At 37.8% G+C, this 27,340-nt stretch overlaps 1 protein-coding gene and 1 long non-coding RNA gene across 9 annotated transcripts in view; both read left to right on the top strand.

Annotated features, from left to right (window-relative positions):
- AKAP9 (A-kinase anchoring protein 9) overlaps positions 1–27,340 on the top strand; it is a 221,984-nt gene that overhangs the window by 4,240 nt on the left and 190,404 nt on the right. The window lies entirely within an intron of this gene.
- Positions 331–5,663, top strand: LOC137162421 (uncharacterized). 2 transcript variants are annotated; one of them, XR_010922363.1, is made up of 4 exons: positions 331–1,839; positions 1,946–1,983; positions 2,061–2,117; positions 5,007–5,663. It is a non-coding gene; the product is annotated as an uncharacterized lncRNA (long non-coding RNA). The 2 variants fall into 2 exon arrangements; XR_010922362.1 differs by having other exon boundaries at positions 1,946–2,117.

Below are 27,340 nucleotides of genomic sequence, written 5' to 3'. Positions count from 1 at the left end.
AATCCTTTCCATCAAGGTCCTCGTTTTATAGAGGTGGTACCTAGTAATTAGCCAACTGGTTGAGGACAAGTGTTTCAGACCATTTTTCTTGTAACTCCTCCTGTGTTTTGTTTTGAAATACATGTCAAGAACATCCAGAGTTTTGGATTGGGTGCCTTTTGTGTAGTGTTTAACTCAAAAATAAACACACATTTATGCTATTAATTCATAACCATCAAGACTTACTGTAATATTGTGAGAGTAACACTAATATTTTATTTCTGATGTAAACATGCATGTCAGATAGGAAAATTCTAGTGCAAATTTTTATTTAAAAAACAAACAAACCCCAAATACTTTCCAAAGAAATGTAATCTTTGCATTTGGGATAAATCACTCAACCTCTGAATTTGTGGTTTGCAATCTCAGGAAACCGCTCAATGAAATTTTATCTTCCTATATGTAGGGATAAGGACACAGAATTCTGGTGGGAAGGGAAGTCCAGCAGTCCCCTTCCGATGATCGGTGTACTGTGCTTTTTCTTCTGTGACTTTATTATTTAGATCTATGCTCTCTCCTTGACTTCCCTCCATGAGGGTTACTGTAACTTACACAGTCTTCTAGGCCTCTCTGGATGAAAGATAAAACAATAGTCCTCATGAGAGTGCTTACTTGAAGTCTTGGTATCTAACACGCCTTAAAACATCACCTCTGTGTTTTACTCTTGTATCTATTTAAATTGATATAAATAAAGTGCTGAAGGTGTATGTAAGAGGATTTTTAGCTGCTTTACTTGCTACTCACCGCTGTCTTCAGACCTGAAGGGTGCAAAGTGAATGGAATTCTATAGCAACATTCCTGTTACATTGTATATATGCTCATCAGCCTTCAGTACTGTAGGGGAATGAAACTGTTAAATGCTCCAAACACACAACTATTTTAATTGAAAAAGGAATAATATTTCATAGATATACTTCAGTCAGTATGAACTTTTGTAAAACTGTTTCTTAGACTAATGAAATTTTGGATCTAAACTACCTCCCAGTGTGGTTTTTGATTATGCTCTTGGCTTCTGTTATATGTAGAGGGAGGAATGAGGGTCAGCAGTGGCACACCACGTAGCTTGTTAAATCATATTTGTATTGAATTTTGTTTAGAAAATCTTTATTCCATCTTTGATATTGTTTAATCCAGATTTTCAGGACTTCTAGGTACTGTCTATATTTTCTTTTTGTACCTTGTATGCCCTCTAGCATTATTCGTTTTCAGTATTTTCTATATGTTCACAGTGCATACTTGGTCCCTTGCTTGAAAGCATGTTGTCCACAGAGATGTACTCCCTAAACTGCCTGAAGGTATTGTGGAAAGAAGCTGTTTGGTTTATTTAGTGCATGTTTAAACACAGAACAAGGACCTTGCATCTCTCTGATTTATAATAGGCAATAATCAGAGCAAGTGAAATGGCAAAGGTTACAATGTTAGGTCCATTGTTGTGGAGTGCTAATGCTATTTAAAAAGACTAAGTAGTCTGTAGGTAATCTGATGATGCCTTCAGAAACTCAACTGTAACAGAAAATATCTTCAACAGTTTGGTTTGTGAATGTTTCTAGTGGCTGAGCATGAGGGTGAAATGCATCCAGACAAATACACTGATGTTGCCTAGGAGCCTGCAACCACGTAGTTTTGTATCCCTAAAAATTACTTATGCAGAAAATAAAGTTTACTTCTTCCATCTGATTTTATTATATTGAGAAATTCTGATTTCTTAGAACGAAATTACAGGTTGTTCCAGTTTCAAAAAAACCAAAACAAAACTGACTTGACAGAAGCCTGAAAGGATTTCATTCCACAATTAATCAGGTCAGTGTTCAACTATAATATCAAGAATTTAGCTTGGAATACATTTGTTTAGAAGTAGATTTTCATAGTTAACGAATAGTCCTTTAAATATGGTTTTCTCTTTAAGGTAACTGCTGAAACTTCTTGCAATTTATTAAGGATGTGGTGAGTAGCATCCTCTCTCTTTTTAAAACAAAATTTTGTGTCTTTTAAGAGCTGACTTTACTATCTTTTTCTTTCAGATGCAGATTGTTCATTTTGTTTTCAACTGCTTCCAGTAACTTGAACAAAAACATTTAGTAAGCAGAATTATACAAACGTTTTCTTGCCAGTGTGCATTTTCAGTCAATTTTTTAACACAAGAAATTGTATGTAACAAAAGGCACTGCTTGTGGTAAGCATTGTTACTGCTCTCACACTTCATGCTTTAAAAAAAAAAAAAAAAAAAAAAGTCAGAAGGTGCTCAGGTCCTCCTGGCTAAGGTGAGACATTTACTGTTGGCTGCCACTACATCTGGTATGGTTGGGCAGGGAGAGAGAAACTGGAGGGGAGACTCCTGAGCTGGAGTCAGTTGGGGGAAGGAGTGGATGAGGGGGAAGTTGTGAGGAAGCATTGGAGGAAGAGAATGGCTCTGGGGACAGTTTACTTGAAGGGACCTGTTCCTGTTTCCTTTCTTTTCAACCCCAGATGCTTCATGAGCTGTCTTTTCTTGTGCTGTGGATTTTTCCTTTCCCTGGTCCATCAGAACTCCTCTTCTTCATTCATCCTCTTTCTTGAAATGGTTCCTGCCTATCCTTTCTCTCTTGTTCATCCCCAATCTAAATAGATGGAAAGGAATATAGAATTGAATTCTGCGTTGTGTATGTGTGTTGATTTATGAATGTGGTGGGAATGGGGAGTGGTGAGAACAGACTTTGTCTAGGGGAGGAAATTGCACCTGTGTGAGGACTGACTGTTCTTTTGTAGGGAAAACTTTTTTTAATAGACGGAGCGAAAGGGGGACAGCATAGCTGAGGATGGGAAGGAGTGAAAGGAGCAAGGAAATGAAACTAGCAGCAAAAAAAAAAAGAAGCTAATTTTCTTCAAAAAAAGGACAAACAATGGAAGTCTTTGCATTTTAGCATTAAGATTAATTGTATGTATATACATTTGAAACAAAACATGCAATTGCTGCCAGAATGAAGTGCCAGCTAGACAGAGATCAGGAGGGGAAGTGACCTATGAGAGTTCTGCTGAGACATCTATGCTATTTAAAAATTTGAATAAATAGCATAGAAGTTCCAGGTTTTTTAAGTCATTATATATTTTTTGATGAAAGCTTCACTGTATCCTCCTTGATACAGAATTGTTCCCCATAATGGTCTTCAAGTGTCTCTTTCCAAAATGAAAGTCTAACTTTCTTTAATTGATACTTCAGTGTGTTCTCCTTCAAGTGGCTTTCAGACATTATTTGGCATCCAAGAGAAATTGCAATTATGTTGATGTCCTAGATTGCCACTCTTCTCACTGGAACCCTTCTTTCCTCTCATGGTTCCATGATTTTTTTCTCCCTTCTTACTGATATTCTTTGGTTTTTATTGCTGGATTTAAGAAGTCTCTATATTGCTTCATTATCCGTGGCTTGGCTGTTTCTTTTTGGTGTTACTGTTTATGCTGCCCTCAGGTCAAGTCTCTACATTAACTTGTGACACTTTACTTCCTTGAGTTTAGTGTTGTTGCAAGGCAGAACATTTCCTCTAGTCTTGGAGGATGCAGCTATAGTCTATCTAACATGGCAGTCTGCTAGAAGTTGATGTTGAAGGGATATAGGCTATTTTTAATAAACCTTGTCAAAGTCAAAGACTGACAGTTCCAGATTTTATTCAGGTTATTTGAATAATTCAGTTTTTAGATGGTGTTAGTCATTTCAAATGTTATATAAGAATTTTTAACTTACAAGATATTAAAAAAAAAAATAGAAGTAAAATTGTATGTGAAACTCCCTTGGATGACTAGGACTATCATCTAGGAGATCAAATTCATTTTGTTATATTCTCAAATTACAAACTCTGTTCAGTTGTGTGCTCCTCCCAATTAGAGAACATTTGTCTTTTCTGAATAAGGAAAAAAAAAAAGAAAGGTGTTCTCCCAAGATTCCAAAAAAGGCAGACATAAGCCAACAAAATGTCCTAAGAAGCACTCCAAAAGTAGTAGAAATGTAGACATTTACAAATGCAACTTTTATCTTTCTATTTCTTTAAACCATAATGGAGAGATTTACAGGGAAGGATATAGATGGGAAATTACTTTGGAGAAATCCGGAAGACATGAGTTTCACAAATCAAATGAAAAGGCAGTTGTTATATAACTTTCCTTCTTTCTCCCGTTTATTCTCAAACTGCTACTTTTTTCCCCCAGGGATCTTGTGATAGCAGGACAGTAGCAACCATCTATATTTAAGATGGAATATAAAAAAACTGCAATGGAAATCTATTGTCACATAATTTTAGTTTGCTTGCAGGTAAAAATATTTTGAACTTTCAAGTTAGTGTGAATATAAATTCTATATAAAAATTCTCACCTACTAAAGGAAGAATTGTACAGCATTTTCAATAAAGCACATCTGATACTCTAGGGAAAGTAATACTTGACATTTTACAGTTTGAGGATAGATCACATGAGAAATAGTTTGTTTTGTTTTTTTTTAAACATGCAACATTTTCTATCAATGATATATTCTTAAATGCTTGTACAGAGATATATTTCTGCAGAACAGTACCTGAGATATGACAGTACACGCTATTTGGAAAAATTGGAATTTGAGAAATAATGGAAACCTGGAAGGAAAATAAGAGGACAGTGGAAAAGAGTAAATCAGAAAAAAGACTGAAGTGGTTCTAACATTAGTTTCGAGCATCCTTTCAACTCCAAATTGTGTTACTAACATATAATTGTTAGTTGCTCCCTTCATTAGTTAAAGACTTCTTTCCTAAATTCCTTTCCCATTTCCCTTTACTGATGTAGCCTGGTCCTTAATGGATATCCACAGGTTAGTGTACTTTCACTCAGCTGTTGTAAGTTATCAAGGAATTGTCTCATAACTGAGATTGGCTAATGCATCACTTTGGTATTGCAAAGGTATGCTGAGAAAAGAACAACTTTAAAATAAAATGTTGTCAAATGATAGTGTTTATCTTTTTACTACATAGAAGACACACAACAGAGCAGCAACCTTCAACTGTTATCCTTGGGGCATTTGCTGGTGATTTTTGCAGAGAACTACTATGTTTCATGGTGTTGGTAACTTTTGATTTCTAGCCTCTCAAAGAGGCTGGTAACCTGTATATTATAAAGATGATGCCCGAACTGTAAAAGCACGTGGAAACAAAGACTAAATGCCTCCATTAGGAGTTGTAGACAAGGGAGAAAAAACAAGAGGGTACCTTTAAGGACTACAGCCAACAGCAAGACTGGAGCTGCCAATGAACTGGAGTTGTCATTTGAATAGGAAGCAGGGAACAAGATAGCAAATCGAAGAGAGCAGGGGGAGAGGAGAACCAGACTATCTGCCGGGGCACAGGAGGATCAGCCTCCTGGGAAGCCTGTGCAGAGACAGAGGGAAGGGCAGGTGCTTACCAAGGAAGAACAGAAGAGAGGAAAGAGGAGAGTAAAGAGAGCAACAGCAGTGATGTCGCAAGTAGCAAATGATATGAATAAAACTTCTGTAAAAAAACTGAGTAATGAGTCATGGTGATTTATTGATCCATTTGTAGGGAGTGGGGTTAAACTTTTAAGCAAACCTATATATACTCTCCTTCTGGAGAGAGAGAGAGATGTTTAGTTTCCATGAGGTGCGTGTCCCTATAAATATGCCTTATCTTCCACAGTTTGAGGAATTTGTGAAGTCTAAATATTGTACTAAATTGATTGTTTTTGCCCCAGTGAAAAAAATATTCCAGATAGAGATGGAGGGAAAGTGCTAGGGAGGTACATGTTTTTACTTTCTTCATTTAAGAAGTAGTAGTTCAATAGTCTACAGATTGGCAGACATGAGCTGAGGCATGGTAATTTCTTGTGCTGAAAGAAAACTGAATATTTCCCAGTATGCCATTACCTATAAGCAGGGCCCAATCTGTTTCACAGCATTTGCTGCTGAATTTACTTCTTGCCATACAATTATGCTCCAGCCTTCATTTCATAAAAATGTCTCTAGCTTTTAGGATTGTATAGACTAGTTAGAGTAAAGCAATGCTGAAGTCTGCAAATAAAGACCCTTCAGAGCTTGTAGCCAGGGAATGAGTGCAGCAGAAGTGTATGCTGGCCAGCCAGGTGGCCTTGAAAGAACAGCGCAGCAGCAGAGGCCTCAACAGCTGGGAAGATCAGCTATTCAAACCAGCTACAAGCTTCTCCATCCTGTTCTAAGGCAGGCTAGTTAAAGAACTTAATGGGAACTGAGGCCTAGGGCATGGATGGAGCAGCAGCATGGGGAGAGCATGATGCAAAACTTCATGCTAATAAACCTCCACTCTTTGAAAATAATCAGAATTTTTCATCAGTAAGTATTTTCAGTTGAGTTAGAGTTCTGCTTATGTGGAAGTGGGAACTCAGGGTATTTCATAGAGATGAATAAATGAATATTGCTACAAGTAATTGCTGCACAGTGGTGGAGACTAATGTACAGTATTGGTCCCCTTGAGGCACAAAGTACATGAACACCACCTGTGTTACCTTCAACTTTATAACCATGATTTCCAAAAGCCTTCAACTAACATTTGAGTTTTCTAGCAGGAGGGAGGAATGGGGCAAATGTTTCCAGCTTCTCTTTTATATAGTGGGGGAAAAAAGGTACATGGGTTAACACCTCATGCTGCATCTTTCCCAAAACTAAGACAGACACTAAAATATACACACACTTACTTTGAAAATCTCTAGATAAATTTCTTCTGTCAGTCCAAAAATTAAATATTTCTCTTCTTTTGAGTTGTAATAGTTCTGTTTTCTTATAGACCTGATAATGGTAATATCCCAGCCCCTGAAAACATATAACTGGATATGAAGATCTATTTAAGATTACAAAAGATAAATTCTGATTAAAATAGAGTAATAAGCAGTGGTGGATCTTCAAAAAGATTTGGGAGAAAGTAGCACTGCACTTCAAAATGCAGCATATACAGCATTGCTAGATATTTGGTATTTGTTCCTTAAAGCCCCAACTGCTACAGTCAAGTTATTACATGAGAATCTCAGCTTTCATTTTTAAGAGTACATTTCTAGTCTTCATGGTTGCAAAGAAAGTCTTAAAAACATGAAGCAATTTCCTTAAAGGTTCAGAAACCAGAGCCAAAAAAACTCCCCAAAGATTTTTTTAAAAAAATCTCATGATGTTGGGGTTTCTGCCTGATGATTTTGAAAAGCTTGGGTTTGGTAGTACTGAGCATGTTAGTCTGAAAATATTTTTTAAATCTCTGAAATGTAGTTTAGATGAGGAAAATGATCAGACTGAGTTACAGGAGATGCTGCTGCTGATTAAACCAAACTAGTATTTTGTTTATCATATTTTTTGCTAGTTTATAAACTAGTAAAAAAGATAAAAGCTCTTGCTTCATCCCTAGTTTAGTTTTTCCATGGGCTGATTATCCTGCATCTCCTGTTCCTCCCTAATGATGCCTCCTGAGTCTGATTATATAGCAACAAAGGAAAAGCACATGATAATGCTCCAAAGACAATTTGTTTGTTACTACCCAAAGTGAATATACTTAGTTTTTTAGATTACATGGAATTACTCTGGAAGAGATGTACTGCTGAAATAGAAGACAAATGCCAAAACAAAGGGGAAAGCCTTTCTAGCTGAGGTCAGATTCAGTAGGATGTATCATACAGTGAGGGTGTTAAGAATGTTTTGTATTGTGTATAGAGATCATTCATCTATTAAGACTGTGCGAGGAACTATTTTTTCTTCAACTGCAATATATTCCAGGATCTAAATTTCCTATTCTAGGTGGGAAAAAAGACCTACTACACTGGAATTTCCTCAGCAACTTCCATCAGCCCACTCTGTCAAATTCAGCAGGACAGCAAAACTTATCTGACTCCAGCATTTAATGAAGTATCCCTTTTGACTGCTAAATTGGGTACTTCAAGCCCTTATACAACTTTGTTGTTCCATTGAACTTCCATTATAATTTTGTAGCATTTTAACCATATAATCTATTGGTCATTGGTAATTACACATCAGCAAAGAGAAATGGGTATTATCAGGGGAAGCTAAATTCTGTCTCATTTATATTATTTATTGAAGTTGTGTTAAATATTTTTCACATTCTGCCTTTTAAGATATTCTGTACTTTAATTGAAAACTTAAACCTACAGACATGACATACCAATTTTCCCCAATGTGCAAAACTTTTCCTCTTGGAATTTCAAACATGTTTTAATTTTTTTATTTTTAAAATTATTTTTACATTTCATGATATGTCAGTATTAGTGCATAATGTAATCTCAATTATGACATTATAGTCAATTGTGGTGTTTGTAGCTGCGTTCGTCCCAGGATATTACAGACAAGGTGGGTGAAGTAATATCTTTCATTGGACCAACTTCATTTGGTGAGAGAGAAGTTTTCAAGCTACAGAGATGTTCTTCAGCAGACCTGAAGAGCTGTGTAGCTCAGAAGCTTCTCTTTCACCAACAGCAGTTGGTCCAGTGAAAGTTATTTCTTAATCCACCTTGTCTTTATAATAATATACTTTTTAAAAAGTAAAAAAATTCTAAGGAGAGCTGTTACTGTGTGCTGCCCTTCATGTCTGTTTAAAATATAGAACTGAATGTTTTGAAATCAATAGATATCACAGCTCTGGTCAAGTTCCTTCTTGTGTTTGCTTACCAGCTTGCTGTGAGAAAATCCAGGCACTGGGATCCCTGTCTTTTAAACTTCTGGAGTATGAACAAAGTCCACTGACAGTCCTGATTATGGGGTCTCTAGTCACCCACTATGTTTAGGCTGCAAACCCCCTGTCTAGTCCCTGTCCTGAGAGTTTAGACCATGCCATCATCACCTGCCTACCCCCTGGCATCAGTACTGACTCCTCAGACTCCCTGCAGCTTAAGCATCACCTTTCTGCAGAATACCACTCATGGCGTGAGCCTTCTAGATAACAGTTTAACGCCTTCAGAGAGCATGTGGTAGTTGTAAATACTTAACACACAATTTGTGAAGGATTTGAACAGTATCGCTCTACTTAATCACAGATGCACAGATAGTACAGATGACAAAAAACAACATTCTGGACAGTGCCCCTCACTCTAGCTCACTCTTCCCTTGAGAGTCCTTAGGGACCATCGGTGTTCGGGTAGACAGGGGCAACTATTAGGCTCTTGGGGCAGCTTCCCTTATCTTGAGCTGGTAAAAATGATTGAAGACACCAAATAGAGCAGGTCTTGCCCTTTTTATAACCATCTAGTCCTTCTGTCCAGTGACTACTGGATCAGCCTCAACAGGTGATCACAGACCCCTGTCAGATGGCACTAGGCAACCCCTCTCTTGACATAAACCAGTTTTCCTGGTTGGGAGCAGTCTATTGTTCAGAAGGCCATTCCTGAGTTAACAAACCTCTTTTGTCAGCTCAGCACCACTATGCCTTGAAATTTCAGTCTAGCATGGAAGCATTCAGACCTTAGAGAAGCCACTTTCAAAATAGAATTTGCAGTCTGATAAAGCTAGATATAGAGTTCATGATCTCCCACAGAATTCATAAACTATATAGACAGATTCCCCAAATTCTTGCACATACCATATTATGACATGTCATGTACTACTACTGTAATGAAATCTAAAAAAAAAATCTTAAAATTTCAATATTCTTCCAAAATGAAATTTTCCAATTTTTTTCAGAATTTCCATTTTATATAAAATTTTACAATATGTGTTTCATTCCAATATGGCACGAAAGTAAATGCCAATATTCTTGCAAAATGGAAATTCTGAGTTTAGCCAGCTTTAGACTTAAATTAGACATTGGAAAATTGAGGCCACGAAATCACTTTCAGTAACTTTATGAAAAATGTGTTTAAATCCCTTCATCTATTTGATTATCTCAGCTATAGTCTTTGTGAAATGATTGTCCCTTGGTAACTGGGCAGATATTAAGTCACTCTTTTTGACCATCATGACCGATTATATGATAACGACTTTCATTCATTGCTTTACCTGAACTGGAGTCAACTAGTGACTTAGAGCTGAAAAGCTCTCTATCCAATTATCAATCACTTAAGATAGAATTAAAAACAAATTACTATATATTTGGCTGTGTCACTCATTGAGTTGGGAAGACTGGTAATCCTGTATTGGTTATTAGCAACATCCATATTTAGACATACTGAGATTAATTTCTCTAGTTTGTTGGTTCTGTGATGGATGGCTTTCTATTGCAGATTTCTCCATTCATTTGCAAAATGTCAAAAGTGAACAGTTATTCAGACTTATTTTGCATGTCTGCGATTTAATTTGAGATATTTTTTCTGGCTCTCAATTTATTTTTAGTCTATCCAACATTTGCTCTAATAAATGTCTATGAAGAAAGTAAGTTTTCTTAAACGGACATTGTGCAGGCTGACAAGCCCAGATATATTCTACTGTAAATTGTTTTAATTGGTAATTTGCCATTAACAAAATAGATTGTACTACAAAAATATTCTTACATTAGAAGTAAAAATAAGTGTCAAATTTACAAGATATGTAAATACATCAAAGTCAAGTCACTATACATAGGTGGTAGATAAATAAATAGTTTTGTTAACCTAATTATTTTTTTTATTTAAGTAACATCCTGATATTGAAAATTTGTCCTCCAAAATATTTAGTAGCAGGATCCTTGTAAATTGCCCTTAAAAACCTGCCCACTTAAAGGGATACCTGGACATGTACGTCAATAAATCGAGTTGAAAGTTGTAGTTCCAGTTCAGGCCTATCACTCTTGGGAGTATCTCTTTAAATTATTCTGTGTGTAAAGATCATCATATTGGAAGTTATTACAGTAATTAAAGCAGTCTAATCTACTGAGCTCAAATGTTTTCTTATGTATGCATATATGAACTCTTGGCTGTATGTGATCCCTTTCTCAGAATATTCTAATGAATAACTTTTCAAAAATGGCATTAATTTAGTTCTAGTATTTAAACGTAGTCCTTTTTACTGTAACTAGATGCATAATTTACTCAAAGTGGGACTGCAGCCTTTAAGAAATGCCTGAAGTTAACAAGTAATGTAGTGTTGCTGTATTATGAAGTCATGGTTGTCTCATGAGTTCTAATTTTTCAATTTTAACATAGGTTCTTCAAATCTTTGTCCATCTTGATCCTGTTTAGGGTGCATATACATCTCATGCACCTGAAATTGGAATATTTTGATCAGCAGTGTCTGTTGGGGCTAAGGGCTCATTAGAGCATGGCAGCCCTGATTGCCTCTTAATACCCTTTTACCTCCTATAACAATGAGACATCTTGGTGGTGTTTGCCAGCTACCCTATTGTATCCAATATATCCATTACCATTACCAATTCCGGGTACTACTGCTATTTTGCCCAGAGAGTTTTCACATGTTAGGCAGTAGTGGTAGCCATTTCAAGATGGCAAGGAATCAATATACACCTGTACTTCGAAGTGCCTACAAGAAGTGTCCAGTGGAATATCCCTCGTCCTGAATTAATTCCATTCTTTAGGACAGAGTAAATTCCTAGTCATCTCTAACTCCTACTCAGTCAATAGAATTAGTTCATGGTATTGGTTCACAGACTTCCTACATCTGTCCACACAACTCATCTCTCTCTAAGCTGACAGACATGCTTTCTCAGAACCAGGGACAAATTCTTCATTCAAACCCACTATTTTTACATCTGATGTCTTGGAAGTTGACTGGCTAAGCTCTACAAACAGGGATTGTGCTACAGAAGTTTGAGAAATCCTTATACAGAACAGGAAGCCCTCTATAAAATCAGATTACAAATCAAAGTGGAATCCCAACTCAAGCTATTGGGCCTTACCATTAGTTCCATCAGAATCCACATGCTACCCTCTAGTACAAGTTTATACAAGTATTGTTCCATCCCAGTTTCAAAATTTCCACAAGAACTGGGCCATACTTGTTCACTGGTTAATGAGCTTCCTACTTCCTTGAACTTTAATGTGGTTCTTATGGCCTCCCTTTGAGCTCTTATCCAAACGCCCTCTCCACCAGCTGACTCTTAGGACTGCCTGCCTGTGGCAGGTATCTTAGCCAAGAGAGTTACTGAGATTCAAGCACTAATACCGCATTCCCCCTCAATATGGTCTTCCACTAGGAGGTTGTGCTGAGATCCCATCCTCTGTTTTATACCAAAGTTGTGTCCAATTTTCATTTAAATCAAACCATCAACTTTCCTTTTTTATTTCCCAAACCCCACTTAGATCCAGTGGAAACTAAGCTCCATACTTTATCTCCAGAGCCCTTCTTTATTATTTAGGCAGAACAAAACCATTCAGAAATTCACCCCATTGATATGTCACATAAAGGAAAATAAAGGTCAGCCATCTCGTCCAAGAGATTATCCAAGTGCATTACAATTTGTTACCGACTAGCAAATGGGCCCATTCAACTAGAGTCCAGGCAACCTCTTCAACATGCCTAAAAATATTCCTGTATTAGAGATCTGTAGGGCAGCCACTTGGAGCTCAGCCCATACCTTTACCAAACATTGCAGCCTGAATTTTGTAGCTAGATCAGATGCCAAATTTTGGAGAGTAGTTCTTATTTAGCTAGCTGAACTTCTCAGACCTCCTCTTATTAATCTGGGAACTACTAGTTAGTCACCATAAATGGATCCATCCAAACAAAGACTTGAAGAAGAAAAAATGGTTACTTGCCTTTTAGTTTTTGTAGTTTTGATCACATGACTGGTTCCTTTAGAATCTGTCTCTGTTGGGATTCTGAATTAGTCAGGGAACTGAGAGGTGGTTGGGGCTGCTCTGCTCTGCTCTAATTGCTGTTGGGTGTGGGAGTGGGGGGACACTACTGGTGGGGGAAAAAAAATCCATTTTTGTGTGGGATCCGCACAGACAAAACATCTCGGGGAGGGAAAAAACCCAGAAAATATTATAAAGGAACCATTTTTATGACCTCTTTTGAATACTCTCTTAATTCTATTTTAGTATAAAAGAATAGAACAATTTTTTCTTTCACATTGTGAACCAAATGTTTTTATAAAAAGCCACTTAAAATGTCTTTCAGAGTGAGCAATTAATAGTCACCTTTTTCAGGTTTGTATGTAACCAGCTATACACAGCATCCTTTTTTCCTACCTAAGGCCCTGATCCTGCACAGTCAGACAAACCCCTGTGTCCACATTGAGCTCCACAGATTTCATTGGGCCTCCACATAGATGTTGTGTGGGACCAGGGCCTTATTCAGCACTCCCAATTTAGACAAAACTTTTTTAATGGCTTCAACTGGAATTTTGTCTGAATAAGGAATGCAAGATAGAAATAACATTTCTCTGGTGGGCCTAACTCTTTGCTAAACTAATATCTGCTCTCAGACTTAAGCAGGGCAGTCTATATTATAAATTATCAAGAAAACAGGATGTGTGCGTGTGCGCATGTTAAATGTTTTAAGTTTTCCTCTGTCACCCATTATGCTGTTTGGCCATCACACTGATCGTTATAAATTGTCATTTTTCTTCCTTTTTCCGTATTACCTTTATTTGCTTGAATTTAAAAGGACACTGTCAAAATAACTTTTTCAGATTGATTAATTTTAAGTCATTCAATTTTCTATTTGTGTACCCTTTAAAGAACATATTGTGATGTTTTAAAAAAGGTTTCTTTAAAAAAAAAGGGGGGGGAGGGTTGTGCTCCCCTGTTAATGAGGACTTACTTGGTTAGCTCTGAGAGAATAATCACTAAACGTGCCCAAGCCACTCTGTTCTCCTGCTCTTTTTTTTCCTTCCCTGTTCACACAACTGCATGTTATCTGTTTCCTGTTCCATTTCAATGTTCTTCTGCTGCTTTTACTGATGAATACATTCTCTGCATTGTCAACAAAACAATTAAATTAACGGTACATAATGTGCTACAAAATGTACAGTGTAAAAAAAAAAAGGGAAAATGATTTAGAGGGTAAATAGTTTCTTTATTACAGTAATCTTAGGAGGTACTTGTAACATAGATGGGTACAAAATATTTATATAGAAAATTGATTTTTTCCCAAGTTGTATCCCTTTATTAGAGAAAGGGATCTATTTTCTCCATTGATAAAGGGTATTTATACACACCGTTCAATTAAAAATTGTCATTACTTGGATAAATAACTCCTTTGTACTCCAATGAGACACTAGTTCCATAAAGATGGTCTTGCACTTTAATAAGGGAGGCCATCTGCCTTAGAATAATTAAATATGCCACAGATGGTAAATTGTAAAGCAGTAATAGGCCATTCAAACTACCATCATATAATATTTCATCACTTTGTGATCGGCCATCAAGATTATACAGACAAATGCTGTTCAAACTCTTTAGAGTCTGTAGGCTCAATCCTGCAAACAATTATGCTAGTGAGTAATTTGGTTCATGTAAGTAGAACCACTGAATTTAAATTACTCATGCATAACTTTTTGCAGGATTGGAAACTACATGGTATACCTTTTGAAGGCATGCCATATATACCATTGCAAGTTAATGCATTTTGTATATAATTGTATTAAAAAGAGCTTGGCACATGAAATTATATGTATTTAGTTCACTTTGCATATGGACCCAAGTAAAGACTAGAAAAACGATAGAATATGTATTTTCAGTAGAGGGTGAAATAAGTATTTTAGAGAGTCTTCCTCCCACCTCCCCCAACTATTTTAGCAGCAACAACTGATTTTCATCAGCATTGTTTTTCTAAGATTCCTTGTCTAATCCTATTCTATTTTTAAGTAAATACTGTGTATGGTCATTTTGGAAGGTGTAATATGTAGCTATTATTAGGCTTGGTGTTGAGTTTTTTCTTGGTCATTCAGAACAGGCTATTACATAACTTTTTTCACGTGCACTGAATCGTAGGTTTGTTGTAACATTATTTAAAAATGCAAATAGAAAATTAATGGTGATCATTTGTGCAGTTTTGGTGCATTCTGAATTTAGAAATTTCTAGTAAAGCAAAATGGAAATAAACTTGACATGCTTCAGATTGTTAAACCTCATTGATACATCTTTCTGTTCTGGTATCATATGAAATGAAGCCAATCAGCTATAATTACTTCTGCTAGAATAACATTTTCTAAATACCTTTTAGATAGAACTAGAGTAATCCTCCTCAGCCATTATTTTATATTACCATTCTAAAACATATTAGTCATTTTAAAACTATTTAATCTATGTGACAGGGTTTCTGAATCAGGAGTTGACTCAGTACCCTGTCACTCAAATCACCACCAGTATAGGTTAATTGAGACCTAAATAGAGGATCAGTTAACAAGTGGGACCATAACTGAAGAGCTAACTAGAGGAAGAAGCTACCCCAGCAACTGGGAGCAGATAAATGTGTGTGTGGGGAGGGGGAAAGAGACTGAAGGAAGGCAGAGCTAACCACTGCTACTGGTTGTTGCTCCTTCCTGCTCAGAAGTAGGAGGGGGAGCTGACTGGGACCTGTAAATAATACTGTAGGCCATGGCCTGCTAGAAGAGTATAATAAAGCATGGTGGTGGTGAAGGTGGCTTGTAGAGAGTGTGGTCTATACCTAAGATGAGAGAGACTCAGAGGGGACCACCCCATGACAATCTATTACTTTAATTTAAAAAAAAAAAAGTGAAAAAATCAAGTACATGAAAGTTAGGAAATGCTGAAATAAGATTGTCCTTACAACCATTATTCTCCCCGTTTCATACAAATTCATTGTGATACCCTCCTGGGGTAATAGTCTAACGGACGATTAGCCCCTCCTTGAGGTCCTCAGTCCCATCTCTGGACCTGTTTAAGCACTTGCCCTCTTCTTGGTCTCCAAATGAAATTTATTGCCTCCTTGGCCACTCTGCCTGTGGCCATGCAAAGACCCAGGCCCGCCCACTATTCTGAGTCCCAACCCAGGGAATCTACAAGCAGCCACCTGATGCTTCTTTCACTAGCATCTATTGCTGCATTCCTGGGCTGCTTCCCACTCTGTCCTACCAGGATTTTGGGTCCTGGGCCCGTTCCCTGTTTAAGCATGGTCTCCCCCAGGCCTCCTTGCCTAGAGAGTCTGACAGTCTTTGCCCTATTCTCTCAGAGTTCTTTCTCACAGGCCTCTTGGCCTGGAGACCTTCATAGTCCTATTCCTGCTCAGGCAGGGTTTCTCCCCAAGCTCTGTACCAGTGGAGTCTCCCAGTCAGCAACTGCTCTGTCCAGCTGCTTCAGCTTCTTCCTTCATCCTTCCTCCTGTGGCACCAGTCAGCAACTGAGCTGTCCAGCTCCTGCAACTCTTTTTCTTTGAGCCTGCTAGGCTCTGATTGGCTCTCTCCCCTGCAGCCTCTCTAGGCTTCTTTGAGGAGCCTGGCTTCCTGCCTTTTTTCTGGGGCGGGGTGTACTAGGACTAGGAAAACAAAGGGCCTGGTACACCATGTCACATACACTCTGTCACATACATTTCTTTTCCTGAAGCTCCCTGCCTTGTTCTCTACATACCTTCTAACTTTTAGAGCAAGTGAGGTAAGGATCCTCTGAAGATCCTCATTCTCTACTCGGTCCTGATTCATTCCTTGTGTGCTGTGCACCCTGTGCACTTAATTAGGCAGGGGTCTTGTAGAAAAAAATGGTATGAGATCATGCAACTAAAGAATGTTCCATAATGCATACACACATGGGGGAGAATTACATTTTCACAGGCAATTTTTATTCTGGTATTTGTTAATTTTGAGTGCTTGTCTTTACAACTAAGATAATGCTCTTTTAACATACAGGGATTTTGCTATGTAATATAGAAGACCTTTTTTTAAAGGAAAAAATAAAACAAATTATTTTATGTGTAAATTAAGCTACAGGACATTAGGTACCATCAGGAGAGGGCTGTCATCCTGGGGAAGAATGGGCTGTTGTGGCCATGTGCTGGCTCTTAGAGTTGTTTGTGGGGATTCCAGCCTAGCTCTCTCTCTCCTCTCCTTCCCCAGGAGTGGGGGGCATGGGTCACCAGGCCATGTGTTTGGTCCATGGAGAGAGTTTTTTGTAGGGTGCTCAGTCTGGCTGTCTCTTCTCTACCCCTTCTCCCTCCATGTCTGTGTGCTCCTGGGATTTCTCAGTGCAGTGTGTGCTGATGCATTGATGGTGGTGTGGGCCCAGCTTTACATTAAAATATTCATGTTCAGTTCTTATTTTGGCAAGCTGCCAAAATTTTGTTGACAGCACAAGCAATAGAACAGAAATAGTGATTTTCAAAAAGTATATATCTCAGCCAAATCTTTGTGGCATTTCATGGGATTAAAAAAAAAAGACACTTCTTTAGCCCCAAGGTTTTCTCCTTGCCCAGTTTCAAAGGTCTGCTATAAACAAAGAGACTGAAAAATGCTAGGCAATCTAACTACAGAGATCACTACCAGATTCCCTTAATGAATGATTTTTGAGTGGAAATTTTCTTTTAATATTTTGTCTTCTTGAAATTAATAAACACTCCAGTTCATCCACCCATCCTCTCTATCATCTCTATCTTATCATTTTATTTTTCTTCACTTAATACAAAAGAATTTACAGATTTCCAACATACCATGGAAATTTTACTTTCACTAAAAATAGTTGGATGCTGTTTTCTAAAACAGGTGAAATAAAACATTTCTTAACAAGTTAAGAAAAGTTATTTCCTAGTGCCATTTTTTCGCAGAAAAAAAATTATATAAAAAGTAAAGTCTTATTAAAATAAGAATAATATGCAAGGGTGTATCCTGGTGACTGGAAATTCAGTACTGTAACGATGTAATGGGACATGTGAAAATGACTATACACTTGGGAGGCCTACTGTGAAAACAGACTAGATGAGCAATTCCTTATCTTAAAGAGAATTAAAAACAGAAGGTTATATAACATTTGTATTTTGTATGCAACCCTGAAAAAGACAATGCTCAAGGATTAGTTTAGATGGTGCCCCAGACTCTCCATACACCTCAGTTCAGATCTGTAACTTTGGGTAGCACCAAACAAAGAAGAATCATGATGTAGAAGCTGTGGTAATGTCTTGATTTGGCTTTTTATGGTAATGAACTGAGACCAGTGTGTCCTTATGGACAATGGAGAAATTATGTATTAAGCACTTGATCTAGAGCCCACTGAGGTCAATGGACAGACTCTCATTTACTTCAGTGGGCTCTGGATCAGAACCTAAACCTTCTTGACTTGGGAAGGTACAAAAGCACTTGCCTAACTTTAAAATCCCGAGTAGTCTTATTGAAGTCTGTGGGACTACTCACATATCTAGGTGTGTGCTTAAGTACCTTGTGTATCAGGGCCTGAGTAACTATTCCAGAGATGCAGTGAGCATCCTTCTTTCCCAATGATGCCCATGGGATTTGATGGTTCTGAGCATCTCCAGGATTGGGCCTATAAACTGGAGGAGGTTAAATCTATTTTGGCCAGCTTCATAGCAGAAAATATGAAAATGTGAGTACTCAGGCACAGTCATTTTGTATGTTAAACCAAACTTCCTTGTAGACATTTTGCTTAATGGTAATACCCAAATCAAACTTCCATTTCTTTTCGTCTCCATGTGCAGATTATTATTGTTGGAAATGTTTTTATAGATTGCGGCAATGAGAAGCATGCCATTTTCTTTATTACAGCTTTACATTTTCTGTAGTTGATATCTTAAGATTAGATTTAGAAGAACTATCTTATAAAACTGTCAACTCTCAGACAATAATTTTTAAACACTCCAGACAATTTACAAGCAGAAAAAAGGCTATGTACAAGAAATGGGTCTCAGCATTAGTGTTTTGTCACCAGTAATTTGATTGACAAGCACTATGGGAAGATCCTTGCAACTGTTGCTGTACTTGCATAGTTCACATTTTTATACTTGGCTCCTAAGTGGCAAACACAGATGGCTGCAGACTGTGGCTATTTAGTATGTTTCTGAATAAACTAAAATATGTTTATATAGTAATTTAAACTTCAGTATCTAAACATCAAATGTTAACTATTCTGAAAAGCTTGCAATTATATCTGCTGGCTCTGAAGTCTGATATTTTTATTTGTAAAATAGAAATAAAGAGATTAACATGTGTGCCAATCTGAAGGTTTCATGACCATTATATTTCAAAATAGTATTTATAGGAGCATACATGTTTAAGCAAAAACCTTCAAGTACATCGCACTGCTCTTATTTTAGGTCATTTTGAAAAATCTGTGCACAGGTTAATTTGTGATTTTATCAGTTTAATGTCATCTTCTGGTATTGTGACCTTTTAAACAGAGCCTGATCATGCTCCCACTAAAATTAATCAGACTGGAACAGATTACATCTGATGATGATATGCTGATAATTTTGTGGTATTTCTTTAAATAGATTTTGTGAACACTGATTTCCACCTGAACTCTCCCCTTATTTGTACTATTGTTGAATATACAGTGTTGTAAAAATTTGTGTGTGCATGGTATTTGCAGAGAAATAAGAGGAAGTGTCTTGCCTGTGCTGAGTCTAATTAGCCATTGAACTGGCCTGCTACAAAAGAAAATAAGTGATTCTCATCCCCATATAAACACAACCTTCTGCCTGAGAAATACTTTCAATTAAATACAGAAGTCAGTTGTATAGTCTTTCAATGTTAATGCAATATTTTAATCTGGCATTATAAGTTTTTCAAGTACACAGTGTGAGACAGACTTTGTTTAGATGTGTAAAAATTAATAAAATGATAGGCTGACTTGCATATAACATGTTGTATGAAAGAAGCACTAAATTTGTTCAGTAGAAAAGGAAGCTGTGAATTGGTGAATCAGAGAAGCAAAAAGTTAAAAACAAATAGTTGGACAGAGAAGAATTTAAGTGTGGCACATCGAAGTTTCCTGAGTAAAAATTAGAGTTGTGAGGAAATGGTTACATATAAAGCAAAATGGACAAAATTTACCTTGTTATTATATTAGCAAAAGTCTGAAAATGTTGGGTGGACAGGCTTAATTTTAATGAACAAAAACATTAACTGTTTTGAAGTATCTTGTGCTCATTGGTGTGTTCTCTCTGCTGCATTTTCTTCTTCCTCCAGACAGGTTGTCCTGTTCTGCCTTGGTTGGTGTTTTCTCTGTGAAATCTACTGCCTTATTCGTCCTCCATGACTGAACTCGTGATCACAAAGTGGCCTTTTAGGCTATGTTGGACTCCTCTGACCAGACTTTAGAACTTCTTCAAACAAGAACTAGTATGGCTTCTTTAAAGATTCAGGAACATGGTTTAAATCCAGGAAACTCAGAGTAAAATAATGTAGTAGAAAATGTGGTAGAAAATGTTTTCAATGTTCCTGGCAAGACTTAGCTAAGTTCTGTTTTCCACTATGTGAATCCATATATCTTGAGCAATCTGCTGAAGACTTCTCCAAGTGCTAGAGAAGTAGCAGGTTTTTCCTTCAAGATATACAGAAATATAAATTCATATATCTGAAGATAAAACGAGTCTTTAGGGACTTTCAGCTAGATAAGTACACATCTAATGTACTGTGTTTATAATGTAAGGAAAAAAATGTACTACTACTCCCCTGAGTTGGCTATGAAGTGCTTACCACATTATTTGGTGGCACCCAGATAGTTAATTTTTACCATTCTTGCCCAAAGCAAAAAAATAGGGAAGAAATGTAATTATATTTTTGTCCTTTGTGAAATGAGGATAGTACTTCTCTACCTTTCATGGGATTTGTGGGTGTGAATTACTGTTGTTAATGTTTGTAAAGAATTTTGGAAACAAAGTGTCATATTAGTGCTAAGTACTAGCTCTGGAAAAATATTTGTTTTTTACTTCTCATCGTACAAAGAAATTTTATTTCCTTCCTTACCCATCCACTATCAAAAATATAATTAAATCTAATATATAATCTTCATATGAGAGCAAAGCAGAGTTAAAGAAATAGACTCAACTATTTTTGCTTTGTGTTCTCAACAATCTCCACTTGATTTTCAGGGAATGACTGAATAGAACACAGATACGGGGTTCTCTTTGTGAGCACAGATGAAGCTCAGTGATACCATTGTCATTACTCTTGAGTCTTTGCATTCTACTGTTGCTGTCACTCATTTTACTTTACCCCTTGAGTGCCATGTCTCTTTTAAGGCCTGACTGTCTTCTGTGACAGGATTAAATTGTTTAACCCTAGGTCTACATTAGTACTACTCTTGGAGGACAAATGCTGCCCATGCAGGGGCTCTAAAGTGGTTAAATAAATCTCTAGCAGCTGCGTAATACACTAATCATAGCAACTGGTCTTGCACCTGTTCCTTAAGGCAGACATGAGATTAATTAAATACCCAAGCAGTAGGAGGAGTGTTGGCAATTTTTCTAGTGTGACGAGATGGCATACTTATTGACATACTGACTCTTTGATGAATGCCCTATTTGTCAAAATCTCACATTTTCTTCTCTATTGCTTATATTTAGTCAATACTGAGTTGCCACTCTGCAATGTAAACAGTTTTTCCTTTGAGACTCAATAACTTATTAAATGTGAATGATTTTTGACATGGGGCATGCTTTTTGGTTTTACTTTTTCTCTCACTTTACCAGAGTAAAGTGTGTGGCATATCTATATAGACTATGATCAATAATTTCAACATAATCAGTTCAAGCAGTGTTTGTTGCTCTATAGATAAAAATGGGCCAACTTCTTCCCTGGTATAACAACACACTGACTACACTGGATTTATTGAAATCTGAGAGTACTAAATATAAGGGCTAGCAATATATATTTTTTTCTAATTTTGATGACTGTTTTCCCTGCTATGCTGTGTATAGTGAATTTCTTTGACAAAAAGCACTGCTAATGTAATGTATATTGTTTTTATCCCCCTCTCTTGCCTTCTCCATAAAGGAGCCACACATGTCTTTCCCCTCCAAGGCTGTAATTCAGTTTACAAGGTTACAGTCATAGATAGCTCAGAGGAGAATTATTTTAAAGACTAAATTATCTACTGCACAACAAAAAGTGTCAGTGACATAGACCTGGCTTGACATCAGTAAATTAATGTGTGGTATGCCCTATACCCACCCATCCTACTCTTGAGTCTAATCAAGTAAGTGTAGCTTTGCTGTATGCCAAATAGTAACAAGTAGTACAAGTCTGGAGTCGAACTGATTTCTTGAGCAATCAAGTGAAAGAGCTCCCAAGGGAACCCCAACAAATGCTATAACTGTTCTGTAGTCTTCACTGGAATGTTGTGCCAATTATGCTTTCCAGTCTAAAGGGATTTCTCTTAAATATATTTTGTATCAGAGGTGTGCACAGGAATAAAATTTGACTCCGTTAGGAGGGGCATGGTCTGTGCTCCCATCAGGGCCAGAGGAGTTTGCTTTCCCCCTGCAGCCCTACTGGGGACCCTATGCTCCCCCCTCCTTCTGACCGCCACCGTGAGGTACCCTGTGCTCTCTCAGCCACCGGGACTCCTGTGCTTCCCCCTCAATTGCCTCTTCCTTAGCTGCCCCATCCCCAGTGGCTCTGCTCACTACCCCATTACTATTGGTTAGGAGGTTTGTCACTCCATATCATCTCAGCTGCTGATTGGTGGAGTAAGAGAAGGGGGGGGTGAGCTCCAGAGAAGAACATCCTGGAGGAGGGGATCTGGATGCCCAGCGCTGAGCTAAGATCTCTGTGAGGGGTTGGGCATGCATGGGGAGCAGACCTCTGGAATGAAACTCGGAGGGTCCGTTCCCTAAATGGCAGCCGTGCCCCATGGCCAGAAAACCTGTCAGTGCCTGCCGCAGCCCTGATGGCCAAAGGAGTTCTGTACCCTTACTGATTATTAGAGTGGCCCGTGCCCCTGCTTACCCCCTTGTGCACGCCCCTGTTCTGTATAACCTATTGAAATTTCTTCTCCTGGCGAAAATGTGAGGCACCTTTGGGGGGTTTCATAAATTTCTTACCTTTGTCACCATGTAATCAGGCACATTAAACACGATGTTAGATGACCAGTAACACAAAGGTATCTATGTTCTACCCTGCTGTGTCTAATGTAACACATGCTCATAGTGACTCACTTTTATTAGTAACTCAGGTTTTGATATATGTCTGAAAGAGGAACAAGTCAGGATTTTAAGGTACAACATACAACTTTTCATCAAGACCTGAGATATTTATATTGTTACTCATCGAAGTATTTAATGGGTAAGCTTATGCCATCCTTTGAGTGTCAAATGTTTCGTTCTTTTCACACCTAGTATATTGAGGTTTCATTTTTCTGTTAATGTTAGTCACTGGCTGTATTTAGTAATTTCCATTTCCATTTCCATTTCTTAAACATTTATTACCTAGTTTTCCATATAACAACATAAAATTGCTGTTGATGCAAATAGACAAAAGATCAAGCTGTTAGTTTAGACTTACAGCTATTTTTTAAAAATTGACTATAAGTGAAACGAGTAACAAGACGCTGTATTTTCATTCTTTTTAGGAATGGTGGTGAAGGCATTTATTGCAGTTTATTGTGCCATTGATTTTGAAATTTATTTATTTGGTTGTGGTGCAGATGAAGAAAAGATGGTGTCATTTAGGGCCCAATCCCATGGTGTGTTTAGTGCCTGCAACTCCTGCTGAAGTCATAATAATTGAAATTTCTCACATCTTGAATAGAGCGTGCAGCACCTTACAGAATTAGAACAATTGGTGTGTGGATACAAGGGGGAATAGGCTTGAGCCAGGACTCAAGCTGAGCTTACATTGTGTGTAGACATAACCTTAGTTACCTAGGAGACCACTGCAGTGAAAATTTAGGTGCCCAATGAGTAGGTGCCTACAGCATTAGGTGGCAGCCAGGCAGGGGTTGTGTGGATTGTAGCAGGCCTAAATTTGAGGCCATTGTGGATCTGGGCCTCACTGATTGATCTTTAGCTAGTTTTGGAGAATATAAAGAGTGATGATTGGTGTCCAGAAATAATTGTTGATAAATAAATAAAATCTGTGAGTCAGAAAGCTCATGTAATCCAATGAACAATTTTGCAACTGGATGCAATGCTCAGACAAATAAAGCATCCAGTGTAGCAAACCCAGTTGCCAAAGGACACCATTTTTATTAAATACTTTTATGAAGTAGGAACACTTGATAAGGAGAACTGCCACAGCCTAGAAGTGAAAGTTTAGAACTACAATTTTTTAGTGTTTTTCCAAGTGGGAGAAGGTCAGACATCTACAGCAAGCAGATTCTAAATAAGTTTAGCAGATAATATCATTTTTGTGTAATTTTATCTTTCTCTCATTTTTGTTCTTTTAAAACGCAGCTGAGACTTTTATTGGCTCTGTTTTTGTTTAAGTACTTTTGCCCAACATCTCTACAGCTGTTTAGACTTTAGCACTGAGATGGCATTTCCTGGATCTGACAGGCTAGTGACATGACATAATGACAATATGCTAGAGAGTTTTTTTAAGGCCTAAGGAAAGTTTCAGACTCCAGTTTAATGAAAATTCATGTTATGAGTCCCCTGATAGAAGCAAAGCAGAGAATAAAGGATGTGTACTTCTCGCAATGTGTAATCCTCAGCCCCAGTTGCCTTTGCTTCCTCATATCAGAATTATTGAGCCTTCCTCTCTGCTCTCAAAGCCTCCAAACAAATGAGAAAATAAGAGTACAAAATGAAATATAAAAAGAAAAGTAGAAGATAGAATAGGTCTCTTAGAATGGCAAGGACAAGAACAATCCTGTTGACCTTTCTCCCTCAGTACAGAGGAAAAGGGCTCCTTAACCTCTCCATTGGTCCTTCTAACCCCTTAGCCTTGATTCAGCAGTCAGCTCCTACCCATAGCAGGCTTCTAGCCACAAGTGATCTATCCCTCTTTCAGAGCAGCATACATGTCACTGCCTCTACTCCTCTTTTTCAGGTCTCAAGGTAGGACCTCTCTATCTCTCTGAAGAAGCCATTTCCTTCTACAGTGCCCCTTTTCCCCCTTCTCTTCTGAGTCTCTGATCAGTTTGTCTGCATGGCAGGTGGTTGGTGTACAGTGCTCTCCTTCCAGCTTCTCTGATTCCCACTGACAGTTTAGCTAAAATCCTCTTTACTTTGGGGAATGAGGGTTTGATTTTGAGCCAGAGACTTTTCTCATTATATGGGCACATGTACTGTCCCATTCTGATGTTGCAAATGCCAGTCAAGGAATGAAAAAAATGGCTATGACCAACCTCCTCCTCCCATCTCCCCCCCGCCTCCCCTCCAAAACAAAAAAATCACCCACCCCCTCCCCCTCCATATCTATATATAAAGAGACTAGTTAAGGGACAGAATCTGACTAAGGGTATGTCTATACTGATGGCGGCAAAGTCGCCGCTGTCAGATCGACCTATCTGGATCGATTGAGCGGTCAGTGAAGACCCGCTCAATCGATTCAGAAGTTGACGCTGGTAAACCACCCCCTCAAGTGGCGTAGCGCTTCATCCCTGTCAATGCAGTGCAGTGAAGACGTCGTGCAGAAGGGAAGCACAGCAGTCGATGGGAGTTATGCAAGCTATGCAGAGTAGCTTATGTAACTCCAGTTGACTGCCGCTGATTCGCCAGGTAAGTGTAGACTAGGGCTAAACCTTATTTAAAAATTGTAAATTGGAGTTGACAATCTTCTCTTAAAAACCTAATGTTAAAGTGCTCATGGTATACTGGCTGTGTTGGGATTATTGGAAAACGGTTATTTTACAGCATTTGTCCTATGCTGTGTCCACATTGCACCGCCTATTTCCATGTAATCAGTGAAAGGTAGGGAGGCATGGCAAATGTCTATAGCTGTTCTTTTGTGGCATATGTGTTGTAATGCATTTGAGGAGGAGAATCTTCCTGGTGTTCTCGGTGTTTGAAATTATATGCTTCTCACATACTTTCGGGGTAACTGTCATGAGATAGGAAGAAATGACACTGCGTCCTCATTTCTTTTTGAGTTTCCCCCTAACAGAAATGCTGTACATATGTAATAATCTGTTTGGTAGACAAGAATTTAGAAAAAGCCTGCTCTGAGCTCGTTTCTTCCTCATTCCAGGTAAAACAGAGTGGCATCCTTTGAACAGTATGATTAATCACATCTGTGATCATTGTTATGGAGGTCTTAATGGAAAGGATATAGTACATAAATACTAGGGAACAAAAGTAATAGTTTTATTTTTAAGGTACAGTAAGAACTTCATGCCTCTTTCCATAACTGCCACACTTGGGGTGTTACTTTAGCAGTATTGAGCATCTGCAGCTCCTACTTACCACAGCAGCTCTGAAAAATGACATTATGTTTGGTGTGTGAGGGGGTAATAGACAAACGTGAAAATCAGATTCTTAATCATCTTAAATTGAATCTTTTGTACTGCATATGTGTATGATGATTCTTTTGTCCTATTACCCCTACAATTCTTATTTCATGAATTTGCCAGATGTTGTCTTGGGCCTGGTGTGTGGTGAAGAGATTACATGTGCAAGGTAAACTTCATCATTGTTTGCATTTGGGTAGTTTCACATCTTTGTAGAAAAATTTAGTTGGACCTTATAATTTTGAACTTTATGTGGGAAAACTAGTATGTGAATATGCACTTCACACCATCCAGTCATTTAAATTTGTATGTACATTTATATATTGTACCATGTCACTTCTATATTCTGACACAAAGCCCATGCTACATTTACCATTGAGGTCAAGAGTTGGATGGAGAAGAAAAGAGGGGTACTCAACGTATGTCCACAAACCAGGCAGGGCTGGATAGATATTTCTGCTAAGAAGATTGGTAGTGAAATAGTTAACTAAATTGATATGATTTAAATCAGTAATCCCTACCAGTTCCTGATAGCACCTGTCGTACCAGCATGCCTACTTAGGACCCAGCATTTCTAGCACACAGTCCTCCTCAGCAATTGTGACCATCTTGCAGTAAGGGTTGCATCAACTTTTTTTTTGCAAGCCACACAAATCACCTATGGTATTTTGCTGTGGCCCTTCCTGCAGGGTTGTGAGATTTATGGTGGTTGTGATAAAGAGGTGAGTGATTTTGCGGTCCCAGGTGAAAAAAGGTTGAGAATGTCACAGAACTACATGACTAAATAAATCTTTTAAACATCTATGCTTTTATATTCAAATGCAGTTCTACTCTGAAAAATGACTTCCAAAATTATACCTATTACTTATCATATCTGCTTTCCATTTGCTGTTCAATAATATTCTGCTGACTTTAGTGACAAAAATAAGTTTTTGCTGCTTTTTACTTCTGTTAGCTCTGCAGAGCCAACACAGATAAAAGAGATGAAATAAGAAATATGTTCCATCTTGTGCATCAACAGAATTGGATGTTAAGATCCAGTCATTTATACCTTTGCAAATTCCCTGAAAACAATAGGACTATGCAGGTGTTGAAGTTGCTGAGC

The sequence above is a fragment of the Emydura macquarii genome, unplaced genomic scaffold (assembly GCF_026122565.2).
Source record: "Emydura macquarii macquarii isolate MOO-44397 ecotype Brisbane River unplaced genomic scaffold, CSIRO-AGI_Emac_v2 contig_2422, whole genome shotgun sequence".
In the NCBI taxonomy this organism is placed as follows: domain Eukaryota; kingdom Metazoa; phylum Chordata; order Testudines; family Chelidae; genus Emydura; species Emydura macquarii.
This window is presented reverse-complemented; position numbering and strand designations above follow the sequence as displayed.